Source organism: Caretta caretta, chromosome 13, assembly GCF_965140235.1.
Source record: "Caretta caretta isolate rCarCar2 chromosome 13, rCarCar1.hap1, whole genome shotgun sequence".
Lineage (NCBI taxonomy): Eukaryota > Metazoa > Chordata > Testudines > Cheloniidae > Caretta > Caretta caretta.
The window spans coordinates 14,693,454-14,715,761 of record NC_134218.1 but is presented as its reverse complement, the minus strand read 5'-3'; the positions used below and the strand labels follow the sequence as shown (position 1 = coordinate 14,715,761).

At 39.2% G+C, this 22,308-nt stretch overlaps 2 protein-coding genes across 3 annotated transcripts in view; one reads left to right on the top strand and one right to left on the bottom strand.

Annotated features, from left to right (window-relative positions):
• The window catches only part of TSHZ2 (teashirt zinc finger homeobox 2), a 270,750-nt gene that overhangs the window by 204,053 nt on the left and 44,389 nt on the right, over nucleotides 1-22,308 (top strand). Inside the window, exon 3 of one of the 2 annotated variants that reach the window (XM_075118764.1) lies at nucleotides 10,641-11,036. The exons of the other annotated variant lie outside the window; for it this stretch is intronic. The gene's annotated coding sequence lies outside the window, so the exon portion shown is untranslated. Of the gene's footprint in view, nucleotides 1-10,640; nucleotides 11,037-22,308 lie in introns of those variants that run through there. 2 annotated transcript variants of the gene reach the window in all.
• The window catches only part of ZNF217 (zinc finger protein 217), a 106,098-nt gene continuing 98,838 nt past the window's right edge, over nucleotides 15,049-22,308 (bottom strand). The window contains exon 7 of the transcript XR_012664694.1: nucleotides 15,049-16,213. The gene's annotated coding sequence lies outside the window, so the exon portion shown is untranslated. The remainder of the gene's footprint in view (nucleotides 16,214-22,308) is intronic.

The window sequence follows — 22,308 nt, the reverse complement described above, 5'->3', positions numbered from 1 at the left end:
TTTGTGGATAAAGAGACTGAAATGTGACATGAAAGCTATACTCCTTAATGCAATTGTGATTGGCATTGTGTTGGGTGGGCAGGGTCCAAAACTAAGAGTCCTGTTGAAGTTCTAGCACTTGACAGAGCAACTTCAGAGCGTTCCCTCATTGAAAATGCTTTTGCCACTGTCCACAATGATTGTACCTCAATGAAAGCCTTGGGATTTTGGTATTGATGAAACATATGCAATAAAGAGTGAAGACTGAATTTGAATAAGCAGGTGAAACTTGACCGAAATGTGAGTGACACGCTGAGGAATGTCTGTCTTATCAAATTGCACAACAAAGTCCTCAACAAATCTAATTGCGAACATCCTGTCTGAATTGGTAAACATAGCCCATGGCTCCATTTACTAATTGTAATTTAATGTCAAGATTTCTGCTTAGTATCACTCTACTTTTCAGGCACATTTTGATTGTGGCTTCTAAACCTGCCGCTCCGGAAGCTTCTCTGTCAATGCTGACTAACTTTTTATTGACTTCCTCTGATAACTTGGGAATGATGATGAATCCATAAAACATGTTATGGTGTCAGCCACATGAGATTATTATGATATCTGAGACTAGTAATTTATATCAACACACCCATCTTCATTGTTACCTTGTCCCCCACCCCCATTTGGCTGTTTATCCACCTTTTGACTCTCATCTGACTCCTGGATTGTGAATTCTCTTGGGCAAGAACTGTTTTACTCATTTGGTGGCCCTAATGCCTGATCAATATCTCTATGTGTTACTGCACTACTGCGACATAAGTAACAACCACCTAAAGCAGGCAGTGGAATACAGCCTTGCCCTTATCTTTCTAAACTTCTAGATTTTTTCCCCTATAGCCTTGTTAAAGGTGGAATATACAATTAATCTAATCCCTCTCTTTTTTTCCAGTCACATTTCTAATGTACCTATCACCACAGTATCTAGTTGCTAGTAATCAGTGGTCTGTCATTGCTAAATAAGTGTGCTTTCCTCAAGGTATAATTAGCCAGTAAGAATTTGTTCTGTTTTAAATGCTTCTGTCATGGGTTTCTTTGGCTGATTGTATTGTCAGTCGGTAGTAACACATTGGGACTGGAGTTATTTGTGTAGTTTAGACAAGATTCCATTGTGATTATATAGTTGAATGAGGTATCTTGTTAAAACAACAGTTTGTATCTTTTAATTTCTCTCTGGATCTTCTGGACTCTGCTTTTCTCCTTCCACCTTGTCCAGCGTCATCTCTGCCTACGTCATGTAAATCATATCTAATCCAGATTGTAAAATCCGAAGAGCAGTGGCCATCTCTCGATTCCTTTTGTACAATGATGTATTGAGTAATAACATTACTTGGAAAAGATGATACACATGTAGCTGTTAGGGGGTAAATGTTGTGTTACCATAAATACAACTGAAGGGTGGGTTTCCTGTCAAGAGCTGAGTTCAGAACACACAGCTGCTAATATCATTAACTAGAACTGTTTGAAATTTTTCCCACTGAAAATGGGGTTTCATCTAAAATGAAATGTTTCACGGGAAAATGCCTTTTTGTTGAAAATTTTCACATTTTTAACAGAAATTTTGAAACAAAACAAAGCTTTTTTTTTGTTTTGAATAGCACTTTTCAGTTTGTTTTGGTTTTCAAAGCTAATTTTTTTAAGTTTTCAAAAATAAAATGAAAATTTCAAATCAAATTTTAAAAATGTATTACATTTTGCAATTTTCTGCAAATAATATTTTTAATTGTTCAATTTTTTTTTTAAAAAAAGGGTTTCAACCAGCTCTGCTAACAGCTAAAAACACACAAACTTGCATTCAACCGAATTGTTAGCTTCCTGAGTTAGCTGACAGGAGTACAGTTGAATTATGAAAGCAGGTATGAATGCTTGTGCCTCAACTTACTTAATGTTGACTCAAAAATAGGTAGTAAGAGGGGCTAGCACGCAGCTGTGTGACTGCAATTTGCACCGTGTTACGGTACATCTACACTGCAGCTGGGAGCATGCTTCCCAGCTCGGATAGACAGACATATGCTTGCGCTGCTCAGACTAGTGCACTAAAAATAGCAGTGTAGCTGGGGGTAACACAAGGAGTGGCTCAGGCCAGCCGTCCGAGTATGTAGGGAGTCATGGGAAGTTGCAGTCAGGTTGCTACCCCGAGCTGCCATCTGTGCTACCCCAACTAGACTGTTATTTTTAGAATGCTAGCTCATGTAGAGCTGGTGCGTCTGTCTGCCCAAGCTGGGAAGTTAGTGCCAGGTGCATTGCAGAGATACTCTAAAAGGAGTTCAAGCTGAAAATATACATCACAAGGCATTTGCTTCTTGAATTAGTGTCCCAAGTTTAGAAATTAACGTAAAGGAGTGTCAATTGTACATAGCCAAGTGCTGTACATGCACTTTAATGCTATCTAGTTAAAACTCTGAAGTAAGGTTTCAAGGAATGTCTTTTCATCTTGCTGCTTTCCATTAAAAAACATTAAATGGACTGAGAACCAAGACCAGAATACAAAAGATGGAACCAGGCCCTACTGGAGATGAAGGTTGAGCAATTTGGAGTGTCTTGGTATTTGCGGGGAAGCAAACCAGGCCCCAGTGGAAGAGAATGAGTCAAAAAAGAAAGTGCCAGAACCTGTTGAAGTGTCATAAGAAGATGAACGAAAAGGATTCCAAGGCCTACATGAGATTCATGGCTTCTTGTAAAGGAAGTTGCAGCCACTTTGGGAGATGAGAAAAGAGAGGAGGGTTAATTTGAGTTCAATGTAGGGTATGGGAGACAGATGGAGTCAGTTCTTTTTGTTTCTGAACTAGTTCACCCAGTGGGAGCTTTCTGGAGATCTACAAAAGGAAAGCCACTTTGATTACTGGTAACATAATTGGGTGAACCACTTGTCCCACTCCTTCACAATGCTGTAGGGCAAACATTCTTTCTACATCCCACTTCTGTAAAACACTATTTCATTAGGCAAAAGTGACCCATTCTATTACCTTAGAGAATAAGCAATTAACATGCTGTGCCTAGTCAAGATATTAATGGGTTTGATTTTTAATTCTATTATATTTTCAACAAAAACAAACTCTTGTTCCAGTGGGCATTAAGCCTGGAAAGCTATTTGTGAGGCCTTTATTTTTTTAGGTTTGTATTTGACTTTCCATTAGGAAAAATGTTAGAAATATACAGTCCTGATTCTACACTCCTTTATGCTAGCTTTACAACCATGTAATTCTGTCAGCTTTCATGGGGTCATGCCTGCATACAACCAGTGTAACAGAGTGGATGATCAGGTCTTTACCGCTTCAAAAGAAAGGTTAGGTTAGGTCATACCCATTCCTGAATTGATACCATTAACTGGCACCATTAACAGTTAAGCTATAACAGGGCTGGGTTTGGCCCAATGTTATTAAAATATTCTGACATCTTGTTCTGTCCCTTTTGCTTGGCTCCCAGTTCAGCAAGGGGACAATGACGTGATATTACAGGCCAGCTGGAGATTCCCCTGAGTAAGGGAAAACCCGGGAAGGCATAGAGGCAGCTATGCCTGCTTTATGCCACTCTCTTTCCCCACCACTTCCCAATTATAGAGGTGTTTGTGGGCAAGTCAAGGATCATGGCAGAGGTCAGGAGGGGATTGAAATAGGATGCACTATAATAGTCTGATGATCCCCAGCTAGTGGAAAAGTCGCTGAGGCTGCTCTAAGTTCTTCTCAGGCTAGTTTCCAGTTGGATCAAGAATCAAGAGCTAAAAGCCAGCTTGGCTATCTGCACTACTATCTCAGGTCAGATGCCAAGCCTAACTCAGACAAATCTGGTGATATGGCCCAAGATGTGGTACAAAAATTAAAGCAACACTATTGAAAGACTGTGGTTCATTACAAAGTTATTCGATTACAAATTTTCATTGCAGGTTCTAAGGTCAGGATTTCTTGTGTGCTTCTTGTTCTGATCTTTCCTAAAGTCAAGTATTTCATGGTCTTTTAGGGTCCAACAAGTGCAAGAAAAGAAAAACTTCATTTTTTTAAAATATCTGGCCACTACAAGAACCATTTTTGAATTGTTTTTAAAATGAAATAAGAACAATGCAGGAATCCAGATATCCCAAGCGAGGTGCAAAAGTCAGCCTTTAAAGTAATTATTTTCAGGTCTGGATTGGTGGCTGCATTTTAAATTGCAAAGCAGGAGACTCTCGCCTGGGACATATCTGCAGTCTTGATGTCTGGTCCACTGTAATTCTGTGGTGAGTTGGGAGCAGTCCTTTTTGGTTGAGATTTTCCTGGTGCCACTTAGATTTGCATGCAGGTTAACACACCTATGATGTAACTGGATTCACTTTATGTTGCTATCTTGAATAGGAGAGCTTGAGTTGATTCCTTTGGAGGGCTACTCTTCTCCATGCCACTTCCCAGAATGAAGCATATATCCCATCAGAGATCTTTGAAAGGGACCGTGTTACCTCTTCTAGAATACAATCTTCAAAAAACTGGATCTGTTGTTTTTTTAAATACAGTGCTGCATTTACAAGAACTACAAATCTTTTCAGTTTATCTTTAGGCCTCTTGGCTCTGGGCTAGTGAGCAGAACCAACATAATCTTAGAGCTTGTTTGCTCTGGGAGTTAAGTTTTTCTTTCAAATGATAAAAATTTCTTTTTTCTAGCTCCAGTGAAAACAGAGATTTCAGAAAGTTGTAAGGCCAGCCAAGTGTGTTGAAGTAGACTCTGGCTCCAACTAGCTTGCTGGCATTTTCTGACTATATTGGAATCAGTTATATTAAAATAGAATCCTGAGGGCATTGGAAGCTAGAGTATGCTTCTTTGGGGAGGAGCATTTGGCAACTTTGAATTTCCAGGCAGGATTTACAAAAGCTATAATAAACCAAGGGGAAGCTCATTAAAGACCTGGTGAAATTTTCCTTGTAACCCTTTCCTCAATCTCATAGTTGTTCTGAATATCACCAGTAAACTATTTTTTAAATCTGGGGCAGGAAGGGAGTAAGCAGAGGATTCTAGATATGTGGGCCTAGATTTTCAAACATTTTAGGCATGTAAGTATACACACAAATTAGGTAATTACATATACACATGTATCCAATTAACTGCATACATATACACCTGTATCCAATTAACTGCATGTGCAATTATCTGATTTGCATATACAAATCCCATTAATTGCGTCTGTAAATTAAGCATAGTTTCACAAACTTTTTTTGATGTGTGTTTATAGTCTGGAAATCTGGTATCTGAATACGGTATCTTTCCATTTAGTGGAGGAAGGATAGTCCAATGGTTTGGGCTCTTGTCTAGAACATGGTAGACCTGTGTTCTAGACCCTGCTCTGCCACTGTTGCTTTTTGTGACCTTGGGCAAATCACCTCGTCTCTCTGTGCCTCAGTTCTCCATTTGTACAATGGGGATAATAGCACTGCCCTACCTCACAGGGGTGTTGTACAGATAACTACATTAAAGATTGTGAGGTGTTCGGATACTAAATAATTGGGGCCCTATAAGTACGTAAAATAAATAGACTACATAACACACTTCTACATGAAGCTCGCATGCTGTTGCATCAACATACTGTGATGCAATATCGTTGCCCCAAGAGTATCATTATGTTACAAAAAAGATCACAGCATGGTGTCTTCAGAAACTAGCTTCAAAGCTTCACCCTCCTAAAAATAATATTATAATAAAAGTGAATGGAGAGCTGGTGGAAGGTGCCAGATTTACAGCCTTTCGACCCAAAATCCTGCTTATCCATATGAAAGTCCCAGACAGCAGGTTTGCAGGCTGTTTTTGCACTGAGAAGAGGGTTATCTATAATAATATTTCAGCCTTCATCCCCATTCAATTTGTTGTCCCTGCTGCTGAAAATGAAACAGTGATTAGGAAGCTCAGAGATGTGGTCTTGTCCACTAAGAACTGGACTTGGGCCATGCGCCTTCCAGCAGAGGGCAACAACTTTTGGTCTCTATCAACCTGAGCTGCTTTCAGATGAATGACTGATGTGGAAAAGTCTCCATTATCATTTCCTCGACCTTTACAATTCTCTTTAAAAAAATGGGCAAAATTTTCAAAACTGAGTGCTTAAAGTTAGGTTCCTAAATCCCTATTTAAGCATTTATATAAGTGACCTGACTGTCAGAAAGACAGAGCCCATGGAGCTCCCATTGGCTTCACTGGGGATGCTTGCTACCTCTGATCATGAGGCCACATTTTTAGGTCCCTAAATACAGACATAGGAGCTTAGTTTTAGGCATCCAGATTTGAAAAATTTGGCCCATATGCTTAGAAAAACAGATTTTAAAAAATCACTCTTGAAGCTGAAATCTAGTGGTTCATCTCTTAGCTAGGGCTTGTAACTAGTGTTTGTGAAGCACTGACCTCTGCCCAAACTCACAAGGGATCACTTTTCTCTTTGAAAAGCAGCTCGTTATAAGGAATCAAAGACGTTTGATATACAAAATAATTCCCCAAATTAGGGTTTGTGAGATGTCGGTTTGCATTTCCCGCTCCCCCTTATGTTGATTATATCTTGCAACTGGATCTAAACTAAAATTGATTCACCTTCCTCCTCCTTCAATCCTTCCCTTCTCCTTTCATTATCCCCTCTTTTCTACAATAGCTCAGCTAGCTCTGCATCGCCATCTAAGCTGCACCCCCTTAAGGCAGCGGTATGATCCCAGGCACATCCGGCAAAGGCTTCATTAAATTGCTGCTACTTTTTTGGTGCCTGCCGGACACTCGCAGTTGTCCCAGGGGCTTTGGCAGTGAAAGAAAGCTAGCCTTGCAGCTTATCAAGAGAGGAATGTGAATGGAAGTAGAGAGAGCCAGCAAACAGTTAACGGTTTAATACTTTACAAAAAAAGAATGGGAAAGGAAGTTGAGAGAGCCAGCAAACAGTTAACGGTTTAATACTTTACAAAAAAGTCAAGACAGACTTGTGATTCTTGATGTTAATGAAGGTGTCACACATTGTCTAGAGAAAGTTGTGCCTGGCAATCTTCCTTTTTTCGGATGCCTACACCACTGACATTTCATCTCGCATTCAAAGAGCACTACCTTAATGAAATGCATAATTAACATATTCTAATTGTGCTGAGCGCTGTGATGATTTTGACAGAACTCACTTTCCATGTCTAATTTGATGCTAATTTAATCTGTTCCTCTCCCGCTGACATGACCTTTCTTGATTGAGTTTCACTGAGGAAATTTTTTGATGGATTGATTTATCAGCATTGCGGAGACAACAAAGGCTCAGGGTGCATGACAGAAAATGGGACAGGAATGGCCCTCAAAGCCTGTATGCTCTGAACTTTCTGGCTGTAATGTCCTCTTTCCAGAGACTGCTTGTCTGATCTACTGATGGAATTCAAGAAATATGACATCTGTGTGCGGGTTTGATCTCTGTGATAAATACAATAAATATCTTATTGTGCTTGTGAATCCCTTGAAAGGAAAACTTCTTCAGCTCTCTCTGTTATTCAGTAGGAAACGTCATAGGCCACTGACTAACAAAACAATGCGATCAAGTGCAGACATGCGGTAAGCTTCCTCTCTATGGTTTGTACTCATTTTGCTGGACGTGCTTTAATTAATCTAGTCATATTGGCAATCTAAGGTGCAGTGAAGTGGGATAGTCCTAGCGTGATTGTAAAATGTACTATGGAATGTACATATAATCAAGTTATTAGGTGTCTTCTTCAAACTTCAAGTAATTTTTGCTATATGTATACGTAATGTATGTGTAATATAAAATAGGTGTATGTATGTGTATACACATTATATATATGTGTGTGTGTACAATCACACACAAAGTATTTGCGAATGTGTTTTTTCCTCATGTTGTGAAATTTATCCATTGCTGTACAGAATACGTGGGGCGGACAACGGGGTGGGGGGTGGAGTTGTGAATCTTATATGGCAATACTAGTTGGTATGTCAAATCTGCTATCTTGCACCAGGTGGCCAAATATCAACCAAACTATAGGACAGTAACCCTTTCTTACTTTTAATCATATCTCTAGCCAATTTTGCAGGTCTTTACGTGGGAAGAAGACAATTACTTCCTGACCCTTGCAGCAATCAGTTTTACACTCTGAAGCATGAGATTTGATTATCCTTATCTTAACATGAATAACTACAGATGTTGTTGGTCATAAAAATTATCCAGCCTCTTTCTGTGCATGCAGACTGTGTGTTTTCACATCCTTGCAAAAGCAGAGATATCATCTCTCCTTGTAACAGATTTCCTTAAACAAGGTTTAATTGGCAACATTAATGAATATTATAAACACCAATCACATAAATTCTTAATGTTTAGCTTTAGTGCCTCATCTAGCTGTTGGTATTTTTTAAGGGAATACATATTAACCTCCTTTAGAAGTTGCTGGGATAGTCACTTTCATAAAGGGGCTTATTAATTAAAGTCTGGGTTGCTTTGTTATAAATGACTACGCTATATCAAGCCAATAATGAGTCCAAGGCAATGACTTAAAAAACTAGGCAGGGGAGTGCCAGCAGCCTTTTACCAGTGTGCAGGGGGGGGGGGTTGGGATTTTTATGATCAGAGTAGAAGGGCTGCATATGCCACTCAAGCTGACCTTGTGTGTGGTAGCATAAAACCACAGAGTCTTTTTTGGCAGCAACCTGTGATGTGACCTGAATTCCTGTTCAAGGAAGGTTCAGGTTTAATGGCTACTGATTGAAAATGCAAGGGGAATTTTGAAAAGTTGTGGTGAGGAAGGTAAGATAACTGCCCTGGCTGTGTCAGTATTGGGTGCCACATTATTGGACACACACCCTACAAGCATGGAGAATCCTGGAACTACAGAACCAGTGATGTTCCACTGCAAAGTTTGGTGGGAGTATGGAGTGGGCTGTGTGGGACAGGATTTGAAGGGCCTCTGTGTGCTGCCAGGAGGTTTTGTAGAGGGGCAGTCTGAGGAAGGTACAGAGTTGGTTGAACCACGACTGTGAAGATCTACCAACTCTTCCCCTTTTGGAAGAGGATGGCACTGGTCCCAAGGGCTAGCTGTACACCTGAGCTCAACACTCGGAGGGGAAGAATTCCTTCCCCACCACTCCCAGATTGGACCTCCCTAGTACATATGTGACTCATGCTATGTGGTGGTCACAGAGGAAATGGTAGAATCTACCTGGAGCTGAGGAAGAAATTTTGGACAAAACTTCTTTTTGCCAAAATATGCAGATTTGGGTTGACTGAAAAATTTCATGAATTTTGTTGAATTCACTGGATTGTTTCAATTAGTTGAAAAATGGGGGGACATCCCAAAAAATCAAAACATGTTGTCTGACATTTTCTAAATGAAACATTTCGAATTTTCTATTCAAGGTTATCATAATCATCAGATCACATGAAACATTCCATTTGATTGGATACAATCTTTTTTGAACTGAATTTTTTTTTAAATAAATTTCTCAGTTTGGCCACCAAACTGGAAAAACCGGTTATTCTCATAGCTCTAAATGTATGCTACATTTTAAACTAGCACACTGAGAGCCAAAATTCGGCTCTGGCTTAAGTGGTTGCAGCTCCATGAAGTTTAGTGGAGTTGTACCCCCACTCATTCGGTCTGAGTTTGACTCATTAGGTCTACTCAGCAGCTGGGAGAGTGCCTTCTGGCCTGGGTAGAGAGACATATGCTAGTTCTGCTTGAGCTAAAGTGCTAAAAATAGCAGCAAGCACATTGTGGCACAGGTGACGGCACAAGCTAGTCCCCTTCAAATACAAGCCTGCCTGCCCTCCTGGGTCCACGCTGGTGGCTAGCTTGAGCATCCGCCCATGCTGCAAAGTCAACTCCGTGTTACTATTTTTAGTGCACTAGCTCCAGCCAAGATAGCATATGTTTGTCTATCCAAGCTCAGAGGCAAGCTTCCAGTTTCAGTATAGACTTATTCTTAGAGTAATGTTTTTAAAAAGAGAATGGCAGAACTCACCTTGCAATAGATTTTTCTCAGCTCTGGTTTGCCGGAGAATAGCCAGTGCTAATTAACTCCCCCACCCTGGGGGGAGATGGAGGAGAAACTGACAAGTCTGGCACCTGAATATACATTATGGCTATGTCTGCTGGATGACTGTACCAAAGTGTGTAAGCCACCTTATAACTGTGAAACTATGAGTCACTCAATCTTATTTACTCTAGATACTGTGAGGCAGCCTAATCTGTTACTGTAATTCCATTTTAATCTGTATCCATGAGATCAAAAGTACAGAAATCCAAAAGTCATAACAATATAGATGTATAGTAGGGTAAAACTAACAACTTTATTAGGGAAAAAAGATACTGCATGGTTTTAAAGCAGATCAAAAGGCAACCAAACCTAATAAAGATGCAATAATTGGTGACTTCAACTGCCCCACATAAACTGATTCTATGTCAGATCAAAACAAGGTTTCAAGAATCAATTTCTTGGCAATTTAAATAGTAACTTCTTGGAACAGCTAATTCTAGACCCCCACAAAACTTCAGTTGGATCTATTGTGTGCTCCCTTCTTTTGAAAATCAGGCAGGTGCTAATGTCCATATTTAGAAGTCTAACTTTATTACCTCATTTTGTGTTAAATCTGGTCAGCTGGACAATTAAAGGCTAATAATTATTTTTATTGTTCTTAGATTATTTGGAATGCACTCTTTCCTCACAATGAAGAGGGATGTTCTGTCTGTTCATTTATATATATGTGCCATCAACAATATATGCCAAACATCCATGCCATCCAAGAAGAATCGTAGTTGGTATTTTCATTCGTGGCTACCTGGAATAGTTTATGGCTATTTTACTGATGAAACCCAGTTGGAAGTATGGGGAATGGAATTGAGCTTGCAGTCAAGCCTGTTCATCAAATGCTCTTTTTTCATTAGACCAGTTCACTTCAATAAAATCCTGGGCACTTTTGATAAGACAGCATTCAAGGAACAAAGCTGTTAGGAAATGACTGGCTCATAAGTTCCAGCAATAATTTTTGGCCTTAGTATATTACTTGGTGTTTTTCATTGTCAGTGGAAAATGAAAATGTAGCATTTCAATTGTAACCCATTAGAAATGTAGCAATGCACACTGTTCTTTGCAATTGATTTACAAATTGCACCAGAATACTTCTGTGAACTTTTGATCTGCCAGTACTCACGGTTGGGGGGAGGGGCACGGAAACAACAACATTCCAAGCAAATGCCCATTAATTTGAATGAATGAATATTTAAGAAGGAGGGTTTTCTTTTCAAGGTTCATAGAGAATGAAAAGTGAAAATTAGTAAAAGTGTATTTGGTATAAACAAAACTTGAAAATAACAAATTAGGAGAAATTTTGGGATCAGAGTATTTTGCGAAATAGACACATTTTACCCTAAAATGGCTGAGGATAGAAGACAAGCGAAGGCATTTGGAAAGCTGAAAGAGGGGGAAAAAATCTGGTCTGTTGACTTAAGGAGATGTAGTGGGCCACTCCATTACATGTGTGTTGATGTATTTATGCCTCAGTTGTTTAGAGTTCTTTACGACATAATTATGGAGTCTTTTTTAAAAAAATGGGTATAGGATGTGTATGAAAAGTGCTCCATTGTAGACATGTAGCATGGCCTGAGAGCGAGATAGTTTGGAGGGGGCACACTGATAATTCTAGATACAATATTGGCTAACATAGAAGCCAAAATGCGGTGTCTTTTTTCATGGTGGCAATGCTAGTAGTTGCATTAACAATAAAGTGACTGAAGAACTTGGAAATCATCATAGAATCATAGAATATAAGGGTTGGAAGGGACCCCAGAAGGTCATCTAGTCCAACCCCCTGCTCGAAGCAGGACCAATTCCCAGTTAAATCATCCCAGCCAGGGCTTTGTCAAGCCTGACCTTAAAAACCTCTAAGGAAGGAGATTCTACCACCTCCCATCATGGTAGAGTGGATTTGCAGTGAGATAGAAATGGGAAAGACCATAAAATCTAGAGAGAGATAGAGAAAGAGAAAACACATGTTAAATCCCTAGCAGGAAATGGGGATGTGAATATAACGTGGAGGCATCAGTAGTAACTATCATTAAGAGTGCATTGAGATATGAACATACACAGAGGTGAAAGTGTACATTGAACCTTCTTCAAGAGTGGTAGAATACCTGCCTTCCCCCAGGGATAAGACAGTACCTTCAGAAGCAACATCTGTGACAATGAACCTATATTCAGTACCACTCCCTTCCATTCATTGACTGAGTCCACCATGCACACATGGCTTTTCATTATATTCTTTGAAGATATGTAGTGAGGTTTCATGAATCTCAGTTATCATTCCCATTGTGCCACAGAGCTGACCAGAAAACAGAAACAATTATTTACGCCTTAATGAGTGATACAAACTGATTTTGTGTTTTTAACCATATTTCCGGGTGACGTGGATCATTTTAAAGATTGAACTGAGTTCCCATAGGATGATAGGATCATCAGCTATTAAAGGAGTTTTTTATTTTTGTTTTTTCTCCCAAAGTTTGACCAAAATTTGGGAAGGAGAGACTAATTTTTTCATTCATAAAAATGCTCACACAGTCTAAGGCTTCCCAATTTGCCTACCAGATAAGGAGGATTTTTCTAAATGGTGACATATTGGATACTTTAAGTTTGGACATATTAGGATCTCTCTCTTATTTTGGAATATTTCAGAGTATGAAGTTATAGCTCTTTATTTATGTCAAAAAGAGAATGCTGCTGGAAATGTAGGATTTTATGATGCATGCAACTGGAATAAAGTAACAATTCAAAGTCACATCTGTAAGAATGTTAAATCAATTGTGCAGTAAGTTAGCTTACATTTTCCTTGCCCTCTGGACTTCTAAAGCTATGGGATCTACTGTCTGAATCTGGGTATATTTGCCACAATCCAAAAGAAATTAAGCTTTTTGCAAACCCCCTGACCTCATATTAGATTCCACTCTCAGCCATGGAGTTAATAAATAAAAATAAAAAATCTGACACTGAAGTCTGTAATCCGAGTCTTTTTTCCAAGGAAATATTATTGAGGTGCTGAACAACATTTGATCACTTTCAACCCCCTCAACTGGTGCTATATTATTCACGTCTATTTCATTATGCAGCAGATGGTGAATTCTGTCATTGATTTTTTTTCTGCAGATTCACAGAACTTCAATGGGCTCTAATACGACCCCAAAAAGGAGTTGAAAAAGAAAATGCTTGTTAAGGTTTTATCTTCAATAATAATCCATTGACAGAGGATAACAGCCGAACCCCATAGAAAACAAAAAAGACACATTTGCCTTATTTTATGAAGAGCATTTGTCTAAAATGACTGAACTGAAGAGAGTGGCCTTCAGTTGAAATGAAAGATGGTCCTTCTGTTGCTATACAAAGCTATATTTGCTGCAACAAAGCACAAAAGGAAAAGCTGACAAACTGATAGTCAGAAGTATAGGATACTGGTATTCATCTTCACAGACATCTGCATATTTGTGGAGATTTTTAAATTGAAATGTTTCATTTAGAGTATGCAAATTACAAATTTAAGATAATCATCATATCAAGTTCTGAACATTTCTGGCAATATTTTTACTATGATTTCTATAACTGCTTTGGTCACTTAACAAATATCACATGATCATTTTTATATTTTTAGGGCTGAGATTTTTTCAAAGCCACATAAAGGATTTGGGGGCCCGATTCCCATTACAATTAAAGGGTATTGGCTTCCAAATCCTTTAGGTGGCTTTTAAAATCTCATTCTAGATTGCTGGTAGAGTTATTCTTTGAATGGTGCTGCCACAAATTATTAGGTCAATTTATATGAAGTAAGAATTAAAATAATTTGAGTAATAAATAATTTCATATACTTGTCCGATACCTTTCCCACAAAAGGATTTTAAAGTGCTTTATAAATGTAGGCCCTGGTCCTGTGAACACTTGTGCATATGACTTACTTTAAACATATGAGGAGTCCCACTGATTGAGGCCTTCATCCTGAAACAGACTCAATGAGGTTTCACATAGTTGCAGGATCAGCCCTTACTGAATTGTGGTCAACTCTGAGTTGAAACACAGCAGCTGTTTAATAGTGCAGAGTAACACTATAGTATAGTTTAGGGCAGGATTACAGAAGATTCATTTATTTAAGGATTTGGGGATTTGGCCTATTTATTTGTAATTATTATGTCAATTATTATTATTACTATTATTAATAAAAATAATGCTAATAATAATTGTATTTATTATTCTGTCCTGCACTTCCCCCTCTTTTTGCGTATATCCCTTTTCCCCACCCAGTATTTGTGTTGTCTCTTGAGACTGTAAACTCTGTGCTACTCTGCATTTGTACAATGCCTAGCACAATGGGACAGCTAGAATGTTAACAAATATTCAACCTTAGGTTCTGTTCCCGGAAAAGCATATGTACTTGCTTAGGTTTAGTGATATGTGTAGTCCTACTGAACGACTCACAGAAATAAAGATGAGAGGTTGCCTAAGTCTTTGCAAGATTGTGCCTATGTTCTGAATTTACCTGCTTGTGTTCCAGGACATGCTAACTGATATTACAGTAATATCATAATTTTATAGTAAAGTAGTACCAATGGGTCAGATCCTCAGCTGGTGTAAATCAGTGTAGTTCCATGGACTTCAACAGAGCTACTCCGGTGTACACCACCTGAGAATCTCCCACATTATATTTTTTGGCAGGACAGGCCATTTAGACACTGATATCATTTAGGTTTTGTCAAGATGTTTTAAGACTCTGCCTCTGAGTAAGGCAAGCACGAAAGAATCAACATGAGTCTAACTAAACAGCAAATTCGGCCCCATGCCTGCTTCTCGCCAAGAACAGTGCCCCAGAATTTGAGCACTGCTGTGTTTACTGGCCCTTTCATAACACTGTCAGTGTCGTAGAGTTGGTAAATAGAGAACTCATCCAGGAGGCTGTCAGATTCTTCTGCACTGCTGCACACCCCAAGTTGATATGCTAACTCCTCTGCCATTTTGCCAGTAAGTCTGAGTTTAGAGGCTGGGTCAAGAAGGAATTACACACTTCCAGTAGGCTTTCCTTCAGGGAAAATTATTTTATTTTAGCAATTTTTCCCCAGTACTGTCATGAAAAAGGCAGATACTTGTTTCTTTTCATAAAGAACAACTCTCCAATTGTTGAGTACCCTCAGGGTTCCTTTATACGATAATCCCACAACTCGTAGTTATTTCCCTGTAATGCCTTAGTATTTCTGACATCATACATGCTAACCAGCTTGCAATCATTCCCCAGCACTGCCAGTATTATTATTGCTATTTGTATTACAGCAGATTCCGAGAGGTCCCAACTCAGATTTTGATTTCATTATAATAGGCACTGGGGAAACACATTGGGAAAGACAGTCCCTGCCCTCAGGAGCTTGGATTCTAAATAGACAAGGCAGACAAAGGGGAAACAAAGAGGCACCAATAGATTAAGCGATTTGCCCAAGGAGTCAGTGGCAGAATGAAGAATAAAAACAATATTTCTCGGGTTATAGGCAAGTGCTCTGGGCTAGCTGGTGCTCCTTGTTTTGAAGATCGCTGCATAACCTCAACTGCAATTTAATTTAAAATTCAGGCATACAAAATAAATATTTAAATCTTGGTTGGCAAAATTAGATCCAAATTGCAAACAGGGGAGGTTTTTTTGGTTGTTTTTTTTGTCGGTTTGTTTTATCTTCTATGTTCATAGTTTGGTGCTAGTGCAGAGAAAATGGACGCTTTTTGTCATGTACTAGTAACATCTTTCAGCTCCTTAGTACAAGAATATTAGAACCCATGCAAGTGTGTTTCATTGCTCAGCCACTCATTTGATTCGTTGGCAATTTCAGTACATAATGTTTCTTGAAAAGCATGATGATGTCGTAGAGGCAGGTTATGTCCTATCATTGTGCTGGTGAAAACTTCCACAGACTGCGAAATGGACTGTGTGGCAAAAATAAAATAAAACCCTGTGCCTGCTTGCAGATTCTCTCATTCTCCACGCCAGTGAAGGGTGTGATGTACACCATGAGTGACTGTGGAATCTTTTCCATCAATTGTGAAAAAAGAAAAAAAAAAGAGGAACTTGTTTTGCAGAAGCCTAGTTGAACTTGACTCTTTTGCAAAAGTGGAATAAATTCTTTTTTTCTTGATTGTCTCACTGCCATGAGCTTCACTGGTACGATTAGCCTTCTTGGAAGCATCTTCCGTAGGGAATCTATAGAGATGAAATACAAAGAACTGCTTTAAAATGATAAATCATAAAGTGCATCCAAATGATCAATGCAATGTCCATGGGTGATTTGCACAGTAATTTACCATAAGTGCATACACAATCATGGTAACTACATGTGCAATTTTGTTATGCTATATTTGTGAATTTTTTCATGGGTGCAATGCTAAAAATTTGGGCCTAAATATCCAATTTGTCAGAAAACAGGAAAACAAATGGGAACTGTGAAAATGTTTGTGGAATTTTTTTATTATTATTATTATTTTCATTGAAATTTTCCACCCAGGTCTAACAACCAGTAAGGAAAACCAGTCAATTTGTCAAATATATTATCAATAGGCCTCAGATATATAAGTCTAATTCAGCTATGATCAGCACTTTTATTTCAAAATAATGCAAATGTAAATTTCTGGCCTATAATTATAAATTGTCATAACAATTATTTGGAGTGAGTCGTAAAACGGGTTCCTTCTTCTTACTGAGCTCCTGGTTTGGGGTTTTGGGGATGTGTGAGTCATCCTCTGTTCTGCATTTCATATAGCCAACAATGGGAACTGAGAGTGATCTATATACTGTGACAGGGTCGGACCAGATGCCTATAGGAGAGTAATAGACGGCAGATATATGAGCCCCAGGCTAAGTAGGTCCCTTTTCCCTGGGTAAGGTAACAGGGAAGGTTCCAGAACAATCAGGAACCTTCTAGAGACAATTAAGACAGGCTGATTAGAACAAGTGCAGCCAATCAAGAAGCTGCTAGAATCAATTAAGGCAGGCTAATCAGGGCACCTGGGTTTTTAAAAAGGACTGTATAACCTGAATAAGACCTAACAGCCGACATCACATGCATGCATTTCAATGCAAATCCATTTCAATGCATGGACCCTACCCATTCCAATACAATACATACATCAGCTTGGTCAAACACAAAGCCACAACATGAAAATATTTCTAGGAGTAAATCTTCTTTTGGTGGTAAAATCCTTCTCTGGTCTCTTTGCTTTGCTCACTTCGGACTCCTAATCCCCATCCCTCCTACCTCATCCCCAGGCAGAAAGGTTTGTTTTAACCTTGTGTGGTATCATTCATGTAAAAAATGATGCCACTCACTTTAGTCCCAAGTTACCTACATTCCACACTTCCACTACCTATATATTTATTTCTATTGTTGAAAGTTACTTATATCATGGAGTTATTTTTACTGAAGAACTGAATCCCACAGTTAAGTTTCCTGCATGATCCATTTTTATGTGTCCCTCCTTTGGGGGTCTTTGTCACACATCAGGCCTTTGGCAGGGTGAGAGGTATAGATATCACGTATTCAAGATCCTTCACAGGGTTTATCAAGATCCTCCAAGGAAAAGAACATCGAAATGGCCACAATGGGTCAGACCAATAGTCCATCTATCCCAGTATCCTGTCTTCTGACATGGCCGGTGCCAGATGCTTCAGTGGGAATTAACAGAACAGGGCAATTATCTAGTCTTCATCCCCTGTTGTCCTAACTTCTGGCAAATAGTTTAGGGACACACAGAGCATGTGGTTGTGTCGCTGACCATCTAGTCTAGTAGCCACTGATGGACATATCCTCTACTGCAGCTGTGTCACTGTAGCTCTTCAGTGTAGACAGTATCTCCACAGAATGGAGGAGTTCTCCCACTGGCATAGCTAATCCACCTCCCCAAGAGGTGGTAGCTAGGTTGACAAAAGAATTAATTCATTAACCTAGCACTGTCTACATTGGGAGTTGAGTCAGCATACCTATGTCTTTCGGGCCACGTCTACACTACCCGCCGGATCGGTGGGTAGTGATCGATCTATCAGGGATCGATTTATCACGTCTAGTGTAGATGTGATAAATCGATCCCTGATCGCTCTGCCATTGATTCTGGAACTCCACCAGGGCAAGAGGCGGAAGCAGAGTCGACGGGGGAGCGGCGGCCATCAATCCCACGCCGCAAGGACGCGAAGTAAGTGATTCTAAGTCGATTTAAGATACGTCGACTTCAGCTATGCTATTCTCGTAACAGAAGTTGCGTATCTTAGATCGATATCCCCCCTTCCCCAGTGTAGACCAGGCCTTAGGGGTGTGGATTTTTCAGACTTCTGAGAGACGTCGCTATGTCAGTGTAAGTTCCCATTGCAGACCAGCCTTAATTGTTTTTGAAACCAGTTCTGTTTCTGGCCTTCACAACATCCCCGACAATGAGTTGCACAGGTTGACTGTGCGTTGCATGAAGAGGTACTTCCTTATATTTGTTTTAAACCTGGTGCCTATTAATTCATTGGGTGACCCCTCGTTCTTGTGTTATGTGAAGGGTACATAACACTTCCCTGTTCACTTTCTCCACACTATTCATGATTTTATACACTTCTACCATCAACTCCCTTCGTCATCTTTTTTTCTCAGTCCAAGTCTTTTTAATCTCTCCTCATAAGGAAGCTGGTCCATGCCCCTCATCATTTCTGTTGCCGTTCTCTGTACTTTTTCCAATTCTAATATATCTTTTTTTAGAAAAAAAAAAGAAAAATGAGAAGTGGAGTTCTGGTATTTCTAAAGTAAAAACATCAATGTAAAAAACCTTGAGTTAAGTAAACCAGAACAAAACCCTGACAGAGAAAAGCAAAATCATATTATTTATCTTTTTCACACTGTGTCCAGCACTCTTAAAATGCTGGTGTCTTAGTCAAACAAGAATCATTTTAATAAGGATAGAAAATGGTATAAGTCCATTCTAATGAAAATGACTGTACTAACAGTTGGAAATGGTGCAGTTACAACCAGTACTGACTGTTCATGGTTTGGTTTGGTTTTGTCGGGTTTTTTAACTAGATGTTATTTTTTTCCTGCTGTGGCCTTACTTGTGCAAAACCCCCACTGGAATAAGGACTAAGGGGTCTGCTGGATTTGATCCAAGCTATCTATATTCTGACGTAGCCTGTTTGTTCCTTCTAAACGGGTTTGCACATGACTAGATAAGGAGGAAGGTACACAATAGGGTTAAAAAAGGTAATAGGTTTTGTTTTTGAACAACATAGAACAGTAAAGTAAGTCTAATCTTTTTAGCATTTAAATTGTATTCTAAGTATTTAAGTTGTCTTTTTTCCTCTTCTTTGAATAATGACAGGATATTTGCATCAGATGCATGAAAATACATCTTGAATAGCTTTTAAAATGGCTTTTTTAATCTGTTTGGCTCTTTGTTTCATCCTGAACCACCCCCATTCCCCCTGAAAAACAAACCAGTTAGCCAAGCTTCTATAAGGATGTGGTGTAGTCAAGACCATCTCTGAAATCAGTGGATAAATCTGGTCCATGGTTGGTCCTGAACCCACTATATCTGTTTCACAATAATTGCATGGAGACATATGGCTAAAAGCAGAACAATTAAATTATGGGTGATATTAGAGATTGTTAACCCCAAAGGTCCACCACAGGCTCCCAAAATGTAGCTTGCGGAACTGACTTCAAGGTCAACCAATGGCCAGTAGCTTTCATGATGGGAATTAAGGAGAATGAGAGATTCCTTTGCATGTTTTAAGGTCCCAATCTCGAGGCCTCTCCTTGCCTAGGAAAGGCCTTGCCTATCAAAAGGGAGACTAAGCTGCCAGTAGGCTTTGAGGCCCTAACTGTTTGAACTTCATCTATAACTGTACTTTGTGCCAGTGGAAAAGTCTGTATTGTGAAGTGAGTTAGCATGTTAAAATGCAGCAATACTCGGTGCTCGTAATAGACACTATCTTTGTGTCAGAAATTAAGTAGACAACATTGAAATTTGGGCAAATGTTGGGTGGTGTTGGCAGGTAGCATTAGAAGGAAGCTTAAATAGCTTATTCTGTTGGCTATTTCAAACCTATCGTGCACAAATTGGTATTTAAGTGTTAATAAAACATATTATTTGATATGCTTTAAGACACTGTGCATTGGGTACTTTATTTAGATCAGTTCAGGGATCCATTTTAATATATGGGATTGGTGCGTGTGTGAGTGAGTGTAGGATTTTACCCATGAGTGGATGCCCCACAAACAGAATAAGCTACCTATTTCTGCTGTCTGCTGAGAGAGATCTTCTTTCCCGTGCTGCAGAAACCTTTGCTTTTTGACTAAAAGGACCAGGTCTCAGTTCTAATCTCAGTTCTCATGTGCATGTGTGTGGCTTATTTAATAATTGCATCTGTCATCTGGAGCACATGCATTCGTTATACCATCATGTTCTGATTTTGGCATGGAGGTGGTTATTTGATTGTTAGGCTAAAACCTGAAACTGCTTCCTCCTCCCAACTAAGTGTGTCTTGATCTGGAGAATGAAGTGTGGCTGTAGTTACTGACAGGAATTGCAAGGCATTCAGCTGTATCTAGATAACTGTATTTCTGCCCATAATTAGACTGTCGGACTTTTTTTCCCTCTGTTTTTGGCAGTGTCTGGTTGTTAAATCACACACAAACAAATTCGGAAAGGCACCCTTCTTCTTACCACTCAGGTATGACCAAGTTTGTCTTCTGGAATCATTCCGTAAAGCTTTTAGCATTGATTGGCATCTTACATGAACCAAAAGCAACAGAGTCTCCCTCCTCATTGCTTGAGGGAAACACGTTTACTTCTCCAAAGCCAAAGTGATCAGCTCTTGTAGGATATGTCAATTAGGGGTGGACAGCACCATAGGATATCATTTTCAAAGTAACCCCTACATTGCTAAAAGTAATTAGGTCTAATTGAGGTATTAAGCAACCATTCAGACAGATGGTGTTTTTGTTTTAAAAAGTGCTCTCAACATAGGGAAAAGGAAACTCAAAACAACATAATTATGCCATTGTGGACTTACTTTCGGGATAAACTTGGCATTTCCTTTCCAAGGGTTCATCTGATACTTAATAAAAGTGTCTCTGATTAAACATACCCTCCTTCACTGTCAATCTCCACATTCCCTTCTCCCCCTTTTCCCCCCAGTTTCCCACTTCTGGCATCACAGTAAGGAAATAAAAATGGCAGTAATGTAATAAATTCATATATATTGACATCAGTGCATGAAATGGAAAGAAAGTGGAAGGAAAGATGCTGTAGAAACCTATGGTCTGTAGTATTACTAATCTTGAACTATCACTGATAGCAGATGATGCTGTGATGTTGCTATGTTCTATGGCAGTACACAACTTACAGCATATGACTGTGTTAGGCATTTTAACAGAATATGTATATAATACAACATCATATTAATGGCACCATTCTAAAGGCTGTATCAAGATTATGACACCATGAAATGACCTTCTGAAGCTGAAACTTAGAATACACTTTCATACTTCAGTATGGATGCTTTCCCACCCACCTCCCAGCTTCCACCCGAACATTTAGGCTTTGATTCTGCAAACCCTTGCATGTTACATTGCAGGACATGTGAGATTCATAGGTTCTAGTACAAGTCTGAGTAATGGCTATGTATGGGCACAAACCAATTAAAACATTAGGTATAGTAATCCTTTGTACTGAGCTCCTTATGCGTCCATTCTCAAGAGCACATGGTTTTAAAGGAGTGGGGGCACTAGCAAAGAATGGGTGTGTCTAAGACATAAGTTTAAAAGTACACATGAGAAATGTAGCTATATACCCCCTGGGCAGCTGTAGGTTGGCACCTATGCAGGAAAGCTCTCGTTCATGCCGGCTCAGGTCCACTCCAATGCTCAGCATCCCTTTTTACCTTACACTTACAATACCCTGCGCTATGGTGGATCAGCTCTTCCTGAAGAAAGTAGGAACCTTTTATGTTATTATTTTAGTATAGTGGGAAACAGGTCTGATTGGCTTCTGCTGTGCTTTTATTTCTATTTAAGTATGTTCGCTAAAGCACAACAACAGCATTTATGGGCACTGATTCATCTATGTCTTTTTTTTTCCTGTTTTTTTTTTTTCGGAATTTTTAATATGACTCAGTAACTAATGTTCAAAGAGCAGTTACTAGGCAGGCATATTAATTATTTTTATTAAAACAACATTTTAGCAAATCTAGAATTCCGTTCCTCTGACTTGTATAAGGAAATATGGGTTTCCCACAGTTACAGTAGGAAGAATCCAATCTGGTGGCTGCTA